The 23,151-nt window shown below is 41.5% G+C and overlaps 1 protein-coding gene across 1 annotated transcript in view; it reads right to left on the reverse strand.

The window, feature by feature from the left end:
- The window catches only part of LOC134291447 (potassium channel subfamily K member 10-like), a 370,248-nt gene that overhangs the window by 273,377 nt on the left and 73,720 nt on the right, over positions 1 to 23,151 (reverse strand). The window contains exon 2 of the mRNA XM_062859186.1: positions 12,876 to 12,907. The gene's annotated coding sequence lies outside the window, so the exon portion shown is untranslated. The remainder of the gene's footprint in view (positions 1 to 12,875; positions 12,908 to 23,151) is intronic.

Below are 23,151 nucleotides of genomic sequence, written 5' to 3' on the forward strand. Positions count from 1 at the left end.
TAGGTTATGCCAGTGTTCAACAATTGGATCATGGATGCATAATGATAGTGTGATAAGAAAAATATTTTTCCAAATTAATTTCAACGAAAATGTGATTTTAAACAATGGTAAACTGTTAATGACATCCTTCCATGTCTTGTAAATATGGTGTGCCTTTGATATTTGTGGTCGATTTGCCCGCAAAGCTTATTTCGTAACAGCAATTTCTTAAAATTAATTCTAAGAATTGTGCAGTTTTCGTGTCATCAGCGGTACAAAATTTTCAATAAATTTTTTTGACGTAAAATATGTATAATTTTGTAATTTAATTAGAGCAATATCGTTACCCACATGTATATGCATCTACATCATAAGTATACGTTGGATGAAAATTACTTAAGTAAGGTTTATAATAAAATATTCAGAAACTGTTCAACATTTGGGTAGTGTTCAACAATTAGCGAATTACCCTACTTTTTGCAAAAACTCAGGAGTTCCCCAAGGCAGCAATTTAGGTGCCCTTTTATTTGCAATATTTTTCAACGACGTGTGTTGTTTACTTCCTCGAGGCTGTAAACTAGTATACGCTGATGATTTGAAACTGTACCTTCGAATACGTTCTGATGAAGACTGTCAGCAGCTACAATGTTTACTTGACTCGTTTCCTTCATGGTGTGTTCGTAACCTTCTAATTGTTAGTATTTCTAAATGTTCAGTGAAAAGTTTTAAACTGACATTGAATTTCCGTATAGCATACATAATCAGCAATTGACGAGAGTAACAGAAATTAGGCACTTAGGCGTAATTCTTGACAAAAAGTAGACTTTCCAGAATCATTATCTCCACATTATTTCCAAGGCTAATAAGAAGCTAGGGTTTATCATGCGTATTGCTAACCAATTTCGCGACCCGTATTGTTTGAGAGCACTTTATTATGCACTTGTCCGCTCCATACTGGATACAAACTCAGTTGTGTGGAGCCCACATGCTAACAACTGGATTACAAGGATAGAAGCTGTCCAATCCAAATTTGTCAGGTATGCTTTGAGATTTCTTCCTTGAACCAATAGTTACGAACTTCCTCCTTATGCGAATCGCTGTCAGCTTTTAGGGATGGAACCGTTGTTCAAAAGGCGACAGGACCAAAAGGCTATCTTCGTCGCAAAGGTCTTGTTATGTGAAGTTGATGCTCCAAAGATTTTAGCAATGACTAGAATGTATGCTGTTGAAAGATCGCTACGGGGTCGAGATTTTTTGCACCTAGCTTTCCGCCGTACTCTTTAAGGAAGAAATGAGCCAATTCGTTCCATGTGTAGTGTCTTTAATCAAGTGTATCATCTGTTTGATTTTAATTTGTCTGTGAATGTGTTCAAGAATAGGCTACTTCGTTCTCGCTTGCATTAACTGTATTCGAATTAGGTTAGGTTAAGTAATCATATAGGCCTCGAAGTTCAATGATTGTTCCAAAATAAATGTAAATGTAAATGTAAATGTAACATGCTTTCACATTAAAGTGGAAAGTGACTAATAATTGTGTGTGACCCATAATTGTGCAATGAGTGTATGAGTTGCTATGGGAACAGCGACCTTCCCCTTCGATTTTATCCGTTCGTAGATTTTGTTTGATACGGTGTTTGGTAAAGTAAGGTTTGGCGTAGTGAGCCAACGCCAAATCCGACCAGACCACCACTGTGCGATGCTTATTGTTCTTTTTGTGAAGAAACTCGCTGAGTTCAACTCTTAGGAGCAGATTTCCTGCCACACAAGCACTTTCTGGACACATATTTCCACCTCAATTAAGTTATCGTGGTCACTCACATCCTCACCAACAGCCTTGTCAACAGCTGCAGTGTAGAGTTGTAGTCCTGGAAGAGTACTGGAATCCATTTTTGCATAAGTTTTATCGTCCATGAGATTGCACGCATCTGGCTTCTGCAAAATCCTACCGTGTTCCACTAATTAAAAATTAAATACATTGTAAATCATTTAAAACATTAGTAAGCATTTTCTTTTAAAAACTTGTCCCCAACCCCTCAACGCACCGTGAAAAACGCCGAATGCATAGTCTCCTGTTGATCCAAACAATCCGCACGTGACAAGAAAAATTGTCTACATGTCTTGTCCCCGCAAGATTCATATGTTGAGATATGATGGAATGTACTTCGATGGTAGTGTATGAACTACCTGGAGCGTAACTGCCCGAGCAAAGTCTGACAGCAAATTGAAAACTAATTTTGATGTTGTGATATTGCAAATTTTGATAACTCAGTTTGTTGCCGTTTTGGTTTAAAATGACAGCAAACCGAAAGCAAAATTTAAATCAAATTAAGAAAAGATAAAATGATATCAAAATGTGATATCAATTTGTTGCTGAATACAAATCATGTTTTCGATTTGCTGTAATTTTTTGTTACACTTTGCTCGGGTGGAAACCCTAGATGTCATGGAGGGCAGAGTGGTTATTAGCATCCTTCAGGGCTATTCTCTGTTAAAGGTATCCAAAGAATGTATTGGCATTGGAATAAGTTTTATTACTGGGAGTGTTTCTTCGACTCCATAAAGTAATACAATAAAACTTCATAGACTTAAAATATGAAAAATAATATTGAAAACATGCAATAAATCAATGTTTCTCAATTCTAGCGGACGCAATATTTTTGAGTTTAAAATTTGATACATTGTATTCAGTGTTGAATTAGGTTCGTTATCATTGTTTATATAAAATGAGGTATTCAGTCAAACGTCAAGCTAGGATACTGGGGACCGAATATAGTACTAGAGTTGGTACCCAGTCTAAGCCCGAGTACTACGACTTTATTTGGACTTTGGTCCTGTACGCAGTCTCTTCAGTAATAGCTCCCCACAATAGCCACGTCAACGAAGAACGTAGCCCCAGCCCCAGCCCCAGCATGCCGTACAAACCGTGACAGATCAATATGGAAAAGAAAAAACATACCGTCGTTGGGGGTGAGAATGGGTAAAAAAACCCTAATTAATCCACCTAGCGGTGATGATGCCTTTCTCGTGCTTTAAAACATCCTTTCAACAAAACTCAAGCGACGTGTTGATGACATTAACATAAATACAAAATGGAAACTGCTTGCTAAATCTACTCAATATGGATACATTTTATATTAGTATATCCAATATTCAGAAAATATAAAACAACAATCCAAAATTCAAACCAAACAAGTGTTATGAAGCCGCAAAATTTCGAAACGTCATTTTAGATTTTCCGGTCATCATTTTTTGACTCTGGATATCTACCCCAACTAAACTAAGCGCCATCTTGAACATTGAGACACCATCTTGGATGTTCTGGTATTCATTTTTGGACTCTGCACCTAAAATTACAAAAAATAGTCACCGTATTGAATTTTGGCATGTCGTTTATGATTTTCTGGTTACCAGTTTTGGACGAAGACCGGCATCCTTCCCCATTCAAACTATAGTCATATTGCAGACCTTGTGAAACAGCGCACAGCTTGGGTTTTCTGATTATAAATTTTGAATTCTGAACATATTTCCATACAAAATATGCCCATAATGCAAAAATTTAAAATCCTATCAAATAGGCGCTAACTTGAATACTGGGCCATTATCTTGGATTTTGGACAGCTATCTTGGATACTCTGGTGGACTCCGAACATATTCCCCATACCAAATACACTTATTTTACAAAGTTTTAGAGCTCAAAATTCATTAACAGCTGCCATTTTCTGTTGACGCGATCCTATTCTTATATTTCCATTCAACGTTGACCCATCCTGCTATAAATTTACAATTTACACCTTAGAAATCTGGAATGGTACGATTTGATGAGATCGCTTTAGTATTGTCTATATTTTGTTCTCTTTCATATATGAGAACTTAGACCTACACAGCAAAAAAATATGAAAGTTAAACAGCACGTAAATTGACAATCGACTGAAATTTGCGGCAGAAAAATGTAAATCACCAACATTGAACGTCAGCCGAGCAGTCCGCTGCTGGTCAGACGGCTTGTTTACAGATTTTAAAGCGTATTCGCTTTAAATTTACATGCATCTGCTATAAATCATGCCAGCCACTCTCCGTCGTCAGCTAAACGAACGGCTGCTCGCAGCTGTGGCGGTTTCTTCGTTGTCTCTCTCAGTGCTCTCTGCAGCAGCCGGAGCATGTCGGGAATGCGTGCATTATGGTAGAAGCAGTTTCACTTTGACTGTCTGCTTTTCAACAAGCTGGGATAGCCGAGAGAGCTCGGGCGTGCTACTCACACTCCAAGAATCTGAGTTCAATTCTCGCTCGGAGCTCAATTTTTCTTTATATTTTCCAACAGATATCTGCAATGTAATTTTAAGACCGCACAAAAATTTCCATCATATATGACGGGGTCCTTTTGTTACATTCGATCCGTCATAAATTTACAGGTTTTTTTCGAACTGTGTATTCGTCACTGTTGTTCAAACCTAACGTTTATCAGGCCATTAATCAAAGCCACGATTTAATTTTTCACATGAACGTTGGTTCTGCTACACAACAGCTAGTCTGTAATGTGATCTAAGGCTATTTTCTTGCTAACCGTTCATTAGATTATCAAAAAATCTGCGATCTGATGTGTCGTATGTAAGGGTTTGGTTCATTTTTATATTTGGTAATTTCCGGTGATATACCCGGATCTGATTACATGACACTACCGGTTGTCCCAATTATGGTCTGAGATTATTTTATTGCTAATTTTTCACCTTTACCTAATCACCGCGATTTGATATATCGCATGTATGGGTTTGATTCCCTTTTACTTTTAACTGATGTGTCGCATGTATTGGTTTGGTTCAATTGTTTATTTGGCCACTTCCAGCGGGACACCTAGAACCGGTTCCGGAACACTACCGGTTCAGATATGGTCTTAGACTATTTTTCTGCTTATCGCTCATCAGGTTATCGAAAATGCCATGGTTTCATGTGTCGCATGCATAGGTTTGATGCATTTTCATATCTGGTCCCTTCCTGGGGTACCGTTCCGGAACACCTAAATGGCCATATCTCCGGAACGGCTGGACCGATCCGAACTATTTTCAATAGGAAACAATGGGACCAGATTCCGGGTCGAATGAACCGTCGGTCATTGAAATCGGTTGAGGTTTACTGCCAAAAAGTGATGTGAGTTTTTTTGTACACACTCACACATACACACACACACGCACACACATACACACACACATACATACACACACACAGACATCACCTCAATTCGTCGAGCTGAGTTGATTGGTATATATGACTCGACCCTCCGGGGCTTCTATCAAAAATTCATTTTTGGAGTGAACATATAGCCTTTCCAGTACACTTAGTGTAAGGTACACCGGGGCAAGTTGAAACGGGTGGGGCAAGATGAAACAGCGGGTTAACATGATGTTTTCTAATGATGATAAACAGTTCGATCGCCATAACACATAGTTTTTGATTGAAACAATCTTTTAGCGAAGGATAAATGCCCAGATTGTATTGAAATCTGTTTCAAAACTTCGTGTTTCATCTTGCCCCACCCGTTTCAACTTGCCCCGGTGTACCTTACGAGAAAGGCAAAAAGATACTCAAAGATTGTTTGTTAAATAACAAATGCAATTGAAGTCGGAATAACTTTTTATTAAGTATGTATACTCTCCTATGTGGTAATGATAGTTTAGCAAGGAAGTATCACGTTATATGAATTGCTTACTAAACTACAAATGATTGAAAATTGACACAATCTCACCCCTTAGAGGGGGTGGGAATGGGTCAAAGTGTTCGAAATCCCCTATCTAAGAATATAAGTTAATTTTATTAATCATATCTAGTAAACCTACTTAAAACACAATGTTATCATGACGAATTAAAACCTAGGTAATTTTAAAAAATGATTAATCCACCTAAAAAGGCTAATACAACCGAATAAATGGTTGAAATTTGGAAAAAATAACGTTTGTATACTGTATCACCATTTTCAGCCATCATAATCATCCTCATTAAGAGTTTCAACCTCCATAAGAGGAGGGGAGATTACAATGCGAGAGGGGCGCATTGAAAGATTGATTGTAAAAAAATATGATAGTTTTAGTATGTTTAACCAAACCCTCCGTTATAAACTCTTATGTACATTATCATTGGCCTCTATATTGCTAAAGCAAATCACTCCATCTCAAGATAGAGGGTCGTTCAAATATTATGTTAAGTCCATTTTGTGAGCTTACGATATTGCAGTACACTAAAGATTAGCTGATGATTAGAGGAGCTGTCCAAACGCATGGGTGTATTGTTATAAATGATTTTAGGCACTAAACGTATTAACACACTCATCGTTTGACACTTATCGACATATTTTTGAAAGAAAGTGTGCTTTTATGAAGATACGGTGAACATGGCACCACTCTAACGTCAAATGGGGACTGGATAACAAGTTGAATTTTTAGTTAAGGTTATATACACTCGATAACTTGCTTGACCCAATCTCACCCCCATTCTTAATATTTAGACATAGGGTCGAAAATCTTGAGTTTTTAAATAAAAAGAGCAATGACAGCCCGTTTTTTCATTACATCAACCAGGTAATACCTACAGCTAACCACTTATAAGAAAATTTATGGTTAGGTACTTGTGTGAAACATTACGAAAGAGAATTTTTTCAGAGTGATTTACTAGTAGTTTCATCATATAAGTTTAGCCACAAATCTAACAAAAAACGATTATTGCAAAACATCTTATTCTGCATCATGACGTGTAAAAACATCTCCTCTTTGAAATAATATAAAGTTTTCAATATAAATTAGCGATAGTTGATGAGCTATTTCGAATTTTATGTTTCTCCGTTTTGACCCAATCTCACCCCCCAGACCCATTGTCACCCCCATCGACGGTATGCATACCCGTGGCCTAGCCCGTGGCAAAGGGCAACCAGCCCTTGCCTGGCCAGGATCATCAAGAATCACGGGAATGCTACAATAGAAAACTTTGTAAGTCGTCCTCCACTGAAAAGATTCGTCTCGGCGGCTGAAGTATGAATCCGCTACGTTTGAGGGCATCCAATTTTCACTATGGCTAAACATAGCTTGACCAATATAATCTTGACGAAACAACTTAGAGACACACTTAACGATTGCCTGGGATTGCAGTAATCCCACTCATATAAAAAATAAAGTGTATGGAGAGTTGAAGGAGTCCTCCTCAACTCTGCGCTAGAATAGACCCTATGCTGCATCTCTCAACCGGGAATGTTACTTCGACACCCTCAGTATGATTTTGCTGATCAATCATATCTTTACCATTTCGGATACATGGGCCTTTATAATCATGAGGTGGAAGAAACCTCAGAACGGGGAGTCCTTGAATATCCAGTTCACGCTTCACGAGCTTCACGAGTTCACGAGCTCAAAACGAAGTTTCAGATACCACCGTCATAGTGACACAATTGTTGAATGTTCCTCACATTTTCGAAAATGCCGACCAGCACTAAATGAATTGACTTTCAACCTCCACCTTGTCCTGCTGACATAATGAATGGCACGAGTCGCAACGGAAGTAGAACCATCGCTAGGATGACATCTACCTACAGGTTGTTCCCAACGGAGCGGTGCAGTGGCAAAAATGAACCAAACTCAAGGCTTATTGTGCGATGCCGTAACACCCCGAGAGGTATGAATGTTTAATCAAATTTTGAAATACGTTTGATGAATATTTATTCCATTTTCAACGGCTGAGCAGCACCACGGAGCCTAGGCTCCATCCCGTGGAAGAGAGAGAAGCACGAGTGCGTTGATTCACGGAACGACTAGCAACACTCGTTGAGTTTTTCCTTTATTATGGAAAGCACAAAAAGAGCACAATTGTGCTGCTTTATGTGCTCGACCAGAAAGTAGCGAGAAAGAGGGAAATCTTTTGTAATTCTACATGGATCCAAGAGCAGTCCTTTGATATAAATTCCCCCTTTATACGGGAAAGTTGCGCTTGTTTAAGGCGAGGTATTGCCGAGTCTTTTGTGGATGCGGAAAACTGGATAAAGCGGAGCTTTTTTCCTCATTTCTAGTTTACCTCTTTTGAAACAATGACAGCCTGTGTTAGGAGAGCCCAAGAACAACTTTCGCAGCAATAAACTTCCTTTTTCCGTACCGAAAATCTCGTTATCAAAGCATCCGTCAGCATTGTGCTGGCGGGAGGCCCTTTTCTTAATGAAAGTTTGCTGATGGCACTGAGAAGGCAAAACGCGCTCGCCCTGGCCGCAATGGGATGGATTTTGCGAAAACTTCACCACACGCCACTGCCATGCCAGCTAGCTCCTGCGCCGAGTTTCATAATGGAAAGTGAAAAGTGTATGCGAACGGACACTATCCAGCCCGGGGCTTCATTTGCTGCACAATGAAATTCGTACTTTTTAATTGGTATGCAAATGCTGTCTCGTGGGCAAACAACAGTCTCTCGAGAATTAATTTCATCGTTAATTAGTGTACATGGCAGCAACAGCAAAGGGGACGCCCATGCACACAACCGACCGGAAGCGATTAAGTGCTCACATTAAACCAACAGAAGCCAGAGGCGTGCACTTCCTTGCGTAAAGGGCGGTGTTTATTGGGCAAAAAGGGCAGAGATCGAAAGCAAAGCAACGTTCCAATTGTCCACTTCAACAAACTGCCTGTTCAAAGAAACTATCCGTCTGTAGCTACCTCGAAGTACGAAGTAGCATAAACCTAGCCATTCACTCCACCTTCGCACAATCAGACCTTAGGGCAGATGTTTTGTAGGGCCGCTACACTTCAGGGTTGTTATAATCCTCCCTGATATCCTTTGAATAATCACTCCACCATCTCTCGGGGTATTTTTAGAAATTCTTTACAGATATCGCTTGAAGAATGCCTTCAGAGACACCTTGAGCACTTTGTCTAGGAATTACTCCTGGAATTTCTCCAGTAATGCCTTCAGAGGTTGTTTGAGAAATATCTCCAGACATCCTTGAGGAATTTATTGAGGATTTTTTTTTTTACAATTTATGTAGTAACTCTTCCAGTGAAATTTTTCTTGAATTTCTTCAAGAGTTTGTGAGGGTGTTACTTCTCGGTGAGACTGTGAGGATAGAATTGTGAAATCAAAAGTGAAAAAAACACTTTCAAGGGGCCGCAGTAACATTTTTTAGTCAAATAGACTAGAAGAAGTTGTTAAAACCATCATAAAACAAACATGAAAGATATAAGGTTTAATTACGGTTTTGAAAACCTCTACAAGACTAACTGGCAATCAAAATGTTACTTGGGTTGTATCTTGAAAAATTCAAAAAGTAATTTTTCTATCTCACTTTTACTTACAAGCACGTTATTGTAGCGAAAAACTTCCTCGAAGACACCATGATGCTAAACGGCATGGTTAAATCAACAATTGTGCAATATAGTAGTTGGATTCTTTGCGTGCAATATAAGAAATCTTTAAAACACCATATCGTAAAATCACCATTTCTCGAGAATGGCTCGACGGATCTTCGTTAAATTTTGTTGGTAGTTGCACAACCCCTAAAGCTCCGTGGTCAACTTTTCCTTTTTCGATATCGTGCATTTAGCCGAATTGGCGATCGAAAAACCTTGGAATTTTTCGATTTTTCAAAATTTGAAATCAATGCTCCTCCCCTCTCCCAGGAGGGGGGGGGTCAAAACTTCAGTTTCAGAGTTCATAGTCGGGAGCAACCAGAAAAAGTGAAATTTGGAGCTGGGCAAAAAATTGTCGGACCGTGTAACAGTATTTGATAGGTACAGAGTAAAATCCTGCTTTTTGTAACCAGCCACCCTACCATTTTGTTCACACAAGCACAATCAAAACTCCATTGATTATCTGCGACACCACAACCTTAAATTTAATGGAATTTGCATATATTCAGTAATACCTAATTCGTATTTGTAGCACTCTCGTTTGAATGACGATTTCTTAGTCAATCTCAGCAGGAAACTGAAGCCGCAAATTAGACCCCCTTCCAACGAGCAACCTTCCTTGAAGCAAGGATCGTATTTTTTTCTTAATTTCATTTTCACACAGCCAGAGCTTCCTTATCGAGGGCATGCTTATCGCGTTGTGAATGAACAGCCGCAGATTTCCCGGAATAACGACCGCAATCAAATAACAATTTTACTGATGCCCCCACCTCCCGGCAACGACGTACAAACAACAAGCAGCTGCTCTCTGACCGTTTGGTTGGTTTTCTGTCACGTGTGCGGTGGGTCTCCCTGGTAGGCAAGCGATGGACTGGAAGGTAGAACACCCAGCCCAATGAGGAACATCCTTCCCGCTTTCCGCAATCGCATCGACGACGACGACGACAACGGTGCCAACTTGCCAAAACTCCCCGGTGGTGGGTAAGCGAAAATCTAATATATTTCTCCACGACGAACTTTACCCTTGGGCGGCAATGATACCAACTAGCACACGGCGTGGCGCGGCAGAGATATAGAACAATGATATAGCAGCTGAAAATGGCAAACAACATAGTGTCCTGCTGGAATCAGCGGGTTCTAATCTGGTTTGCCTTCGACCAAAATGGCGGAGTCATCCCAGGGCTAGAACTTTACCAATTTCACAGACTGTGAGGTTTGAATAGTAGCCCAGTTGCAGCTCTGTAAGCGGATATCGACAATGGCGCGACCGAAAGCGTAGAACGAAAATATGCTTAATTAGAAGGTATAAAGTAAAGGTTGTATGCCTGTAGACAAACAATTTCACGTTATACGCAGATACGTAGATAACTGCAGTATTGGTACCACCACTTGGGGTGTGTTAATACCGTAATCCGACGTGAAATTGACCACTTTAAAACAAACTACGTGAAAAATTTAAACATTTACGTTAATAATTCCAAAACCAAAAAACAAACTGACAATGCCCTTTAGTGCGACATTGATCAGCAAACAACTTTGGCAAGAATAGAAAATTTCATTTCCGCTTAATTTTGTGCATCCAAGCCCGAATAACACCTCTTGAATGAAACTCTTACAACTGTTTAAAAGCAGAATAAATTTTTGAAATTGTCCCTTAGGTGCCCGAAGGTAGGCAATTTCCTTTGAAATAACGAACTCCACCACCATAAATGAATGTTTTATTGAAAAAATGATTTTATGAACTAATTCATGTTCAGAAACCAAGGTTCCTGCTAGTGGCAATCGATTGTTTAGTACCAACGATTTCAGCTAAAGCACATTGGAAATTATTAAAAATATAAAGCAAGACTAACTTTTTCTATAAATTGAAAAGCCCACACTCATCTCTAGACATCTATGAACACGATGAAGTAAAATGTTTATGCCCATATGACGTCCTGAAATGAAATTACAATTTAGTAGCCGAGTGATCAATTTCACCCCGGTATACGGTATTTTTTTACAGTGAGCCATGAAAATTGATATTTATCCACCTCCCCCTTTGTTTTGACTTTGCACCGCAATTAATTGTGCTCTGCACCGCACTCGAGAAAGGCAAACTTTCTTGGGTTTCCCGTGGTTGAAATGTAAACCCAACCCCAAGCAGTACAAATTAAGATGACCTAGCTTTTGGCTCCAGAAATGTTGACCTACACTACCTTCTAAAAGTCTGGAGTTAACTAATCACTAAAAGCATTGCAGCACTCATTTTGGAATAGTCAAGCATCTGAAAAGTTTGAAATTGCGTTTATCTTTGGCTGTTTCATGCGGGTTTTCACTTTCCCAAGAGCGTGACAATAAGGACTGTTCATTAAAGAAAGTGGACATCTGTTTACCAATAGTTTAGAGTTAAAACTAAACAAAAAATTGTGAATTTTTGCTCAGTGTGTAAAAACATTGTTCACTTCGGCAACACACTCAAAAAAAAAAAACGGGAAAAGTAAGAAATTTCGAGCGATATGTCGTATTAGCTTTGCGACTAGCAGATTAATTCTGCACAAATGGTGTTCCAAAAAGTTGTCGTTTCGAGAATTGGCTTACTAATACACTTCCGGGACAGCAATTTTTTAACGCTAAGCAGGGGACAGATGTGCCGGATGATGTAGAGTACATCAGAACTGAAAAAATTGGGAAAAAGTTTTTAGTGAGGCAAGCCAATTGTTCATATGGCTTAAAGAGTTCTTCGTATTTTACAACGGGAACAATCAACGGTGAAAATAACAGAAAGGAATGCATCAAAAAACAACTTCTGCTTATCTACCGAAAACATACGGATCCTCTTTTGTTTTAGGCGGATCTGGCATCCGCTTATTACGCTTCTTCTACACTAGAGATGCTCAAGACGGAAAAAGTCGATTTTGTCGAAAAATGGCAAGATCCACAAAACTTCTCTAAACAGCGTCATGTGGAAGGATACTGGACAATAATTAAGCGGCATATTAAGAAAGATGAAAAAGAAGCAAGCTCTGTTGATTTATTCAAAAAAATTTGGCCTGCGGCACAAGGAAAAGTTACGGAAAAAGTTGTGCAGAATCTAATGGGAGGTATCAAGAGGAAAGTAAGAGCGTTCTTCCGAAAAGCGAAGTAAATGTTCAAACTCACGTGAATTTGGCCACATGTATGTTGATTGTCATTTATAAAAAATAAACTTATGAATTTGTTCGAAAATACATATTTTCTGTTGAAAAACAGGTGTCCACTTTCTTTAATGAACAGTCCTTAACATGTTGATTGGACTGGTAGTGTACATCAATAATGACTATCATATTATTTTGCGACGCTCAGCTGCTTGCCAACCTGAATGAAGCAAATCTTATCCTCTGTTTGTATCCCATCCCATCAAAGCTAGAGGCAAATTTTAATTCTGTTACTTGACTTTTCTGGAAGGGGTAATTGAAGTTTCTTGGACTCAATGTTACGCAAATAGCTCTGGTACGACACAGGAACGTCTCTGGGAAATTTATTCACAAAATAGATCGGATGATAAATTACCTGTTGTGTCCGTTTGATAGCAGCGCAGGAGTCTGGAAAGAATGGAAGAACTAAATTTAATCAAATGTTTTAATTGCTTGATTGATTAATATTGTTGGTGTTTCATTGGCGTTGAAATCAAGACGAATTGAAAAAGATTGCTCTCAAAAGGGATTTTAATTAATGACATCGTGGCTGGAAATCTAAACGTACTTAATTGATGGCAGCATTTTTTCGTTTGCGTGTCTTATTTTCTATGATTGTAACATTTGATTCTCTCTTTCACGAAAATTAAATCAAATTCTGCGAATCCATCTGGAGTGGTTCATAAAAAAACAGATCAAAAACGACCTGTGGTACATGGGTGCATTTCCTAAAAATAAATCTAGTATTCATTTTGATGGAACTCCTGAAGATTGAGATTCAGATCCCTGAATTAATTGTGAAAGAACCAATAAGAGTATTAGTACAGTTTTTTTTTTCTTATGAGGGATTACCAACACATTTCCTGTGTTGGTAATTGAGAGGTGTCCAAATATGTCTTTAGTTTTCTTTTGAGGATTTTAGACTTAATCTTGTCTTATTTTAAGTACATAATAATGAGGAACAACATTAAACGTTTTTTTAGGTGTTTAATACATATTTTGCTGGCTGTCGCCATTACGTTCGCTTAAAACCTCGAGGAAGCATTTCCAGATGAGGATGAGCACGGTGTGGTCCATCGGAAACGTGAATGAAGTCAACGAAACGGATGAAGGTGGAAACAGCAGGTCTGTCTCTTCAGAAGAAAAGGATGTGGATGACCTTGAAGGTGATGAAATGCAACATTCGTTCCGCATAAAAGTTCAATACATTACACAAAGATTTTATGTCATAAAGAGCGTGTAGATCTATGAAATTGAGCTATGTTTAGGCATTTGTAGGGGACCATTCATAAACCACGTAGACTTTTTGGGGGAGGGAGGTGGGGTCTGGCCAAAATCTACGCTCCATACAAATTTTAAAATTTTTGTATGATCAAAAGTCTACGAGGGGGAGGGGGGGGGGTTGGGTTCTGAGATTTCCAAAGATTGGTCTACGTGGTTTATGAACAGCCCCTAGATTAAATTAACGGTAAGCTCAAATTCTATATAGAAATTTACTCAATTATCTGTACGATGGGGATGCTAATCAAAACATCCTCAACCCGTGAACCTAAATGACGTCCTAGGTTTCCTCTCTGTAGCCACCATCAGTATCGAATTCATTTCGAATTGAGTGAATAACTGACATCGAGGGAGATTACAAGTGGTAATAAAAATACGCGTATCTTTCAAAGGATAAGCAAAAGAGGGCGGAGTCAAAAGGTAAAAAGATTATTCGAAGATGATATTCTGCTTAGAGGATTCGTAAAGTCGGTACAAGATCTAATTCAGGTTCACCGGTCTTCACGGGCTCTTCTTTGAGCTGAGAGAGTCCAACATAGCTCTGGTCCTCACAAATTCCCACCTTATGCTGCCACGGTTTGAACGATGACCGCCAGCTAAGAGTTGTGTGCCAAGCTGTTAGCGCAGCCTGAGTACTGTTGTTCTTCTGATTTCAGCTAGACTGAGATGATACAACCCTAGTTTCTGTTTACCAAGGAGGTGCGGTTCAAACAGCGTCTGGCTAGATCCAAGGTGATAGCCCCATCAGCGTGGTCGTCCCAGTGTTGGTTGGGACGCTAAACAGAACTGGCACGATGACCCTTCAGCGAGACAGGAGTGTTGGCGTGGGCTCAATAAACCCCCCGCAAAAACACCTTTGCAAATAACATAGGAGAAAATACGACTCAATACAATCAGGAAAGACCCACGCGACGAAAAAAGGATTATGATTGGAAACTTGGAACATGAAATTGCAAGTAACATGGTTTTGTAGGACGTGACAGAATAATCTTCGACGACTTACATCCCCGCAACTTCGACATCGTGGCGTTACAGGAACTTTGTTTGACTAGACAGAAAAAGCGAAGGAGGAAGTATTACCAGAGGAATGGATGGAAAGTATCGTGTGTCCCATCTACAAAGAGGGCGACAAGTTAGATTGCTGGAACTAGCGCGCGATCACGCTACTGATCGCTGCCTACAAGATACTCTCTCAAATTTTATGCCGTCGTCTATCACCGATTGCAAGAGAGTTTGTGGGGCGATATCAGGTTGGATTCATGGGTGAACGTGCTACAACGGACCAGATGTTCGCCATCCGCCAGGTGTTGCAGAAATGCCGAGAATACAATGTGCTCACACATCACTTGTTCATTGATTCGGAATCGATCGAGACCAGCTATAGAAGATTATGCACTAATACGGGTTCCCGAATAAACTGATATCAGGGATCACTTATATCAGGGACACTATTTGAGCCCCTTCAAATCTCGCAGAGGGCTACGGCAAGGTGATGGTCTTTCGTGCTTGCTGTTTAACATTGCTTTGGAGGGTATAATAGGGAGAGCGGGGATAAACACGAAAGGAACGATTTTCACGAAGTCTGTTCAGCTGCTTGGTTTCGGCGCCCACCACCCCGAATTTCTATCGACGGTGATGAAATCAAGAAGGTTGAAGAGTTCGTGTACTTGGGCTCACTGATGACCACCTGCAACAACACCAGCAGAGTAATTCAGAGATGCATTGTTTCTCGAAGTCATCCCTAACGGGTGTACCGCGAAGGTAAGGAAGAGAGAGAAAAAAGTTTTAGTGTTGACCCCACATAACCTGAGGACCCACCTCTCGGGTATCTGTAGAAGCAGATTTCCTCTTTTTATATAAAAAAAGATGCATTGTGGCAGGAAATCGAGCTTACTTTGGACTCCGCAGAACTCTACGATCGAACAATGTCGGTGTCACACGAAGTTAACTATCTACAAAACGCTGATTAGAGCGCTAGTCCTCTATGGGCACGAAGCATGGCCCCTACGTGCAGAAGACGAAAGCGCCCTTGGAGTTTTCGAACGGATGGTGCTGCGTGTCATCTTCGGAGGAGTGCAGATGGAAGACGGGACTTGGAAAAGGCGAATGAACCACGAGCTGCATCAGCTGCTGAGAGGAGCAACCATCGTCCATACAGCGAAAATCGGGACGCTACGGTGGACGGGTCACGTCATCAGTATGTCGGACTGCAACCCGACTAAAATGGTTCCCGAGAGTCATCCGACCGGTAGAAGAGGACGTGGTGCGCAGCGAGCTAGGTGGGTTGGCCAAGTGGAGGACGATCTGCGGACCCTACGCAGAGTGCGGAACTGGAGACAAACTGCCATGGACCGAGTGGAATGGAGACGGCTACTATGTACAGCAGAGGCCACCCCGGCCTTAGCCTGATCGGTTAGTAATATAAGTAAATCTCAAATGTTGTATGGGTATTATTCAAATTATCTGAACGATGGGCAAGCTAATCCAAACATGCCCCACCCGTGAACGTAAATGACGCCGTAGGTTTCCTCTCTGGAGCCACCATCATTATTTAATTCGGGTTCACCGTTCTTCACGATATCTTCAGCTTTATCGCAGCTCTTCTGAATACGTTCGAAATTGTGCGTACTAGATCTGACAGAGCCGCCGTCTTTTCCGGGGTAGTTTTCTCTACAAGTCCTTGAACTCACTGATGATGGACCGTTCCAACAACAACTAGAACCTGATCATCAACTTTTTGTCCCGCATTTTCGTAAGCCAATTGATCCGGCGAGTAACGACCACCTACTCTAGAACCTGTTGCAAATCGATTGAGAGTTCCCCAGATCACTAGAGTTGCTCTACAAAAAATGTTTAAGCGTAAGCAATTTTTGATTCGTCAACTTAAGAAGATTGTAGGTGAGAGGTCCAGAGCAAAATTCGCTCTATTTCACGAAGATACTGGAGGATCGCTCAAAATCGATGAAGCTTGGCACTGGTTGCGCTACTTTGTAGTCCACAAGGTTTCAAGGTAGGTATAAACATGTCACAGGTATCTTGGTATACCTTGATTTGCATTGCAGCTGTACAATATTCACAACACTAATTTAACTGACAAGCTTTAATTGCCAAAAAGTTTACATATTTGATTGTTTGTGTCCGTAGTGCCCTCCTCTCTCTCCGTATGCAATTAATAGACGACCCCCATTTCAGGCTAGTACAGCCGACTGTCATACGTAATCATTATTGTTCTGCCTTGATTGCTAAACCCATTTCTTATGTGGAGGCGTTTGTTCCTGTAGGAAACCCGCAGAGTAATTGAACCAAACCCACAGATGAAATTGTTTAATTTAATCCACCCCCTTTCATCCGCCTGTGGCCCTCTAACTAACCGTTATCAAGCAAGGACCATACTTTCAACAATGAGCAAGGCAAGAAGAATTTACAATTTCCAAACACACACATATGTCTTCATTTCTTTTTCCACTGACACAATTTCCGGCAACTGGACAACTCTTTGACGCTCCCTCGAATGTATCGGTGAAGATAGCATGTGCCTCGGAAGGCTTTGTGGTGGCCGCCCGGCAGTCTCAGTAATAAACCGACTAGCAGAGAACCAAGCGACGAGCAAAACAGAAAGCACCCATAAACCACAGGGTCCGATAAATCAACAAGACTTGTGCAAGAAGTGACGCCCCGACGACGCTACACTGACTATTTTCAGCAGGCAATGTGCATTGGAAGAAGCAGAGTTAGGATTAAACCCCAAAACGGAAGTGGACTAACCGACGACGACGGCGGTAGTGCGAACGGGAAACGGACCACAGAGAGTGAAGTGAAGACAAATGCGGGCCCTGGTCAAATATTGGCAACATTTGGTGCGAGTAAGAACAACACCAAATTGAATATTTCATTAAATTTGTTTCGATTAATGTCGCTGAGGGAGGGCAAAAGCACTACCATTTGATCCCTCACAGCACTTGTTCCAGACGCAGCGAGCAGGAAAAAGAAAAGCAAAGTTGTCTTTTATCTGGCTCCTGAAGTGGAAGGATAGCAGCCATGCATAATTTATCCTTAGCGATATTGATGTGCTTTCCTATTCTTCCCCTCTCCGGTATTGGACAAAATGTCACCTTCTCGGAAACCAACAACGCTCGCAACCACCCCAATCGGTCGATCGATCCCAATCCGGTCGGTCGGTCGGTTGGCAGGGAGATATGGAATTTCCAATCCGCATCTAAGCTGATTTTGTCGAAGTTTTGGGAAAACGATTACACTAAATGGAAAACGATTTACTTTCAATAAAATGGATTTACGATTTCCTTGTTTCCAAAGGGATTGAAGGATAATGCCCCGGCAGCTAAAAGGATTGAGTGACAGAGTCGGTCATCGATTTGCAAACATCATCGGGGGTTTGTTTCGAAATCAATTTTGCGGCCGGCTGCTATCGCTTCGCATTTAGGCATCTGCCACCCGACAACGACGGCGACGCTATCAATCAAATGTGACAACGAAATGAATTGCTGTGACTAGCGAGTTTGCGCTTTTATTGCGATTATCTTCAGTTTCCTTAACGGTTAGAACCATACACTTCAAATTTTCATATAATATTCTACGCCGCGTTCCATAGTACTGGGCCCAGGTTGGAGCCCTGTGGTACCCCTGCAGTGATGTTGTAGCTCCTCTTGCCTTGGTGTCACAGATTAGCATCCTATTCTGGAAGTGGCTCTCCAGTATCCGGTATAAGCTAACCGGCACTCCTACATAGGTGATGTATGGCGCACTCGATGGTGGCTCAGTTGATACTAGGGTAGTGGAGGTATTTTGGACCGGGCAGGTATTTTGGCCCACCTAGGGAGTTTTATGATATTTATCACATAATCTCTACTAAATCTTGGTAATTTTTTATTGGAACACGAAAAGTATTCAACTATGTGATGACCTTTATTCTGGATGTTAGTTAAATATGCTGTTCAGTATCACAAATAGAGAAAATGTTTTCACTTCCAATGCAACGCACGGAAAAGCACCAAAAACAAAGAAGGTGACAAATTTGTAGTCGGCTTCGAAGAGGTATTAAATTTTACAAATAAATATTTATTTCATGTGAATGTAGTTAGGGCCTTGTAAGAACTCAAAATAAACTGTTCTTAACCTCGGTGGAGCGATAATATTGACTAAACTGGTGGTTTGAGGTATGGCCAAAATATGTTCAACATAATCAGATGTGAACATATTTTGGACCACCTGTCAGATACATCTCTCCAGTTCCTTCTAAAGGGAGACAATATTCATGCCAATGTAATGTACTCTAAAAACAGATAAATAGAATAAGTTGGGACCTCCCGTGATCTGGGTTGTTATACGTTTATTTTACAATGAGATAGTTGTGGGTTCGATTTGTTTTAACAACTTTTCGCCAAGTTCAAAATTTCGATTCGATTTGTGTCCTAACAACTTTTCGACAAGTTGAAATTCTCAGGTGTTCATCCAGTTTAGAAAAGTTGTCCTTCTCAGCAATCAGTTGATGACTGAGACAATGTGTTATCGAATGTATGTTTGACAATTAACGTATCATTCAAATTCCTTTATTTTAGATGGGCTTTCCACTCATTACAATATGTGTGGAACGCCTTTATATTTAGCAAAATCACTAGACTTTCACACTTCTATGAAGCGTTACGTAATTTATGCAAGGTGACTGACGTCGTGCAATAGTTAATAAATACACGTTTTGCGCAACATTTTTTATGAAACATTATACTACAATGCGAAAAAACTGGCAATTGCAACAAAATTTCATCTTTTTTACCGTTACGTAAATTTTAAACGTTCCCTGCCTCAAAAAATGAAAAGAAAAGATGCAAACTTCACGTAGTTTTAACTATGTTTAAATTTTTGCTGAGGTGGCTTTCATTTCATCAATCAATTGAAGTTTAATTTGGTGGGCCAAAATATGTGCACTTGGTGGTCCAAAATAAAATCAGGTGGTCCAAAATAGAAGCCCGAGATCCTTCAGGAGTTTTGATATTTCTTGTATTTACTACAACAATTTTGAGTTCTGTTTGGCCTTTTTCGACAGAAAACATGTTGCTCTACGTAATGCCTACTGGTCTGAAATTATCCATATTTTGAAGTGGGAACTTTCTGTTTTCGCTGAATTGTTCATCCACTTCCTAAAGGGGTCCAAAATACCTCCCTTACCCTATTGAACGTGTTTTTTACGTCCAACGTGACGAGCACGAAACAGCGAATTCCCGTTCGTATCTTTTGGAGCGCTATTTCGGCAGTTTTGCTTACAGTCCTAAAAGCGTCCATCGTCGATCGACCCTTCCGGATGCCGAACCGGTTATCTGAAAGGCCAGAGTCATCGGGTATCTCGGTGTAGACCATCAAAATCGATAGATTTATTCGTTCCAACAGTTTCCCGGCGGTGTTCAGAAGGCATATCGGTCTTTATGTCGACGGGTCACCAGGTGGCTTCCCGGGTTTAGGAAGTAGAACCAATTTTTGCCTTTTCCACCTCTTCGGAAATTCGCCTCTGTCAAGATACATCTGCATAACTATTCTGAACATGTCAAGGCTAGCCTCGATGGCCGTCTTTATGGCTACTGTTGGGATACCGTCCGGATCCGGAGCCTTGTTCAACTTAAGCGACTTCGCTATTGCAATGAGCTCGTCGTTCATTACCGGGGCGACCTCGCTTTGGCCGGTTTGGCCATAGGGGACGGGGGCCGATGGTCTTGATGGCATGGGAACAGCGTTTCCACGATTTTCTGCAGCATCTCGAGAGAGCGTTCTAGAGGTGTTGACGCGCCCACCGTTTTGGCCATGACGACTCTGAAGGCATCATCCCAAATGGGTCGTGTTGGCCTGGCAGAGATTTTCGAAGCACGCCCGCTTATCTCTTTGTTTAGTGGCAGTTTAACCGCCCTGAAGGTCTCACTTTGCTCCATTCTACCCTCATCGGTACGAGCTCTTTGCATCCTAGCTCTTAGGCATGATACACGCAATTCTGCGATTTCTGGACACCACCAGTATACCGGATTGTATCCATTCCTGTGTATGGATCGCCTTGTCATTGCGGTGTCGCATGCAAGGCTTAGGTTTCCGACTAGATCATCGCTGGATAGATCGCCGGTGTTACCCTCCATAAGCAATCGCTCCACAAATGTCGGCTTATCGAAGCGCGAAGTCAGCCATCCCCGATGCCGTTCGATGACCTCCGCTGTGGCCGTTCCGTGTTCCACCCTGTTTCGATTCGCCAGATAGTCACTGTGCGTGTATCCATAGTCGACCCTACAATCTGAACTAGGGTTTAGACCCGGAGTTAATATCTATGGAAGAGCTCATAGACCACTATGCGGAGAAGTAGGCTTTGTCCCAGAGGGGACGTTTCGCCAAGAAGAAGAAGAATTTGTACCTTAGTTCGAAATATCTGAAGCAAGCCTCCGACGACTGGTAGATACTCAACGGCCTAGTTCTTCCGCATACGTGAACTTATCCAGATTTTTTCCCAGTTGCATGAGCTTCGCGTCGCCCCTCATGGCTTTCAGAGCCTCCGAGTACTTGGACTCATCAGGCTGATGATAAGGGCGTCTCTCTATCTAGCAACTTTCCTACCCATCTAGTTTCCCATTTTTGCATTTCCTATCCATCCGATTCCAAAGGGTTTCCTCCTCTTGACACGCCCTAACCTGTGGTGACTGAGGATTTACCTTTCATCACAATCCCTTACTCTTTCCAATCAGCAGCGAAATAGGCTTACTCTTGCCAATTTCTAGTACTCTGACAAACACTTGGCAGATGATCGACGATAAGCTCACCTTTGGAATACGTCTTTACGAGATCCTCCACACCTAGGCAATACGCCGGCATTATACCTTGGTGTCCTTCTAAAAGCGCGAATCGTGAAGTTCGCAAATACAATGCTAGGCAGTTTACTTGGGTGTGCGTTCTGCATTAATCCATATCCCAAGCAATACTTTCTGATGGACAAAGGAGTAGGCGGTAGTGAGAATGATTTAGGGTTAGTCGGAGAGAAACTACGGAATTTTGCTTGGTTGTGTACTACAAACAAAAATTAGGTAGTTTATCTATTCACGGTAAAAGCTCTGTATGTTGTGCAATTCAGATCCAATTGTGATCCACTAGCCTCTACCCAGCAACTCCTATTCCTACCTCGTGATACCGGCTGGGAACTTTGGGCGTAGTCTGACAGGGAAGGGATGGCTTGCTTCTGTAAGCCTGTGTGTCTGTTCTCTAGAAGGAGCGGCTCTCAACAGCGTCTGATCCCCAAGTTAGGGGCGGCTGATCAATGTCCGAGGGCCAGGAAAAAAATCTAAGCTCAACTGTGCACTATGATCCTCCGGAAAGTAGGAGGTTGGTGTCAGGCCCTCCGAGCCAGCCGTAAAGAAGCATTGTAACAGAAAATCAGCAACAGAATAATACGAACCGAGACCAGGGGCAACAACCCCAGCGAACATGAAGGACCTGCGATCGGAAATTCGGTACTCGGAATTGCCGATCTCTCAACTTCATTGAGAGTACCCGCATTCTCACCGATCTACTGAAGAACCGCGGGTTCGGCATCGTAGCACTGAAGGTGGCGTGTTGGACAGGATCCATGGTGCGAACGTTTAGAGTAATCGTACCATCTACCAGAGCTGCGGCAACACACGCGAGCTGAGAACAGCTTTCATCGTGATGGGTGATAGCAGAGGCGCGTAATCGGTTGGTGGCCGATCGAAGAAAGAATGTGCAGGTTGACGATCAAGTGCCGATTATGCAACTTCAGCATAATAAACGTGCACAGCCCACACTCCGGAAGCACTCATGACGTCAAAGAAGCATTTTACGTGCAGCTCGAACGCGAGTACGACCACTGCCCAAGCCACGACGTCATGATCATCATAGGAGAGCTAAACGTTCAAGTAGTCCAGAGGGAGGAATTCAGACCGACGATTGAAAGCAGACGCCCACTAGCAGACGAAACAACGACTCATTGATTTCGCTGCCTCCAAAAATATGACCATACGTAGCACCTTTTTCCAATACAACCTCCCTTACACCTGGAGATCACCACAGCAAATGGAATCGCAAATCGACCACGTTCTGATTGACGGACAGCACATCTCCGACATTATCGACGTCAGGACCTATCGTGGCGCCAACATTGACTCCGATCACTAACTAGTGATGGTCAAAATGCGCCCAAAACTCTGCGTCATCAAAAATGTACGGTACCGACGACCGCCACGGTACAACCTAGAGCAACTAAAACAACCGAAAGTCGCCTTAGCATACGCACAGAATCTTGAGGCGGCGTTGCTAGACGAGGGTGAGCTCGATGAGGCCCCCCTAGAGGACTTCTGGAGTACAGTGAAAGCAGC

Source organism: Aedes albopictus, chromosome 3, assembly GCF_035046485.1.
Source record: "Aedes albopictus strain Foshan chromosome 3, AalbF5, whole genome shotgun sequence".
Classification (NCBI taxonomy): domain Eukaryota; kingdom Metazoa; phylum Arthropoda; class Insecta; order Diptera; family Culicidae; genus Aedes; species Aedes albopictus.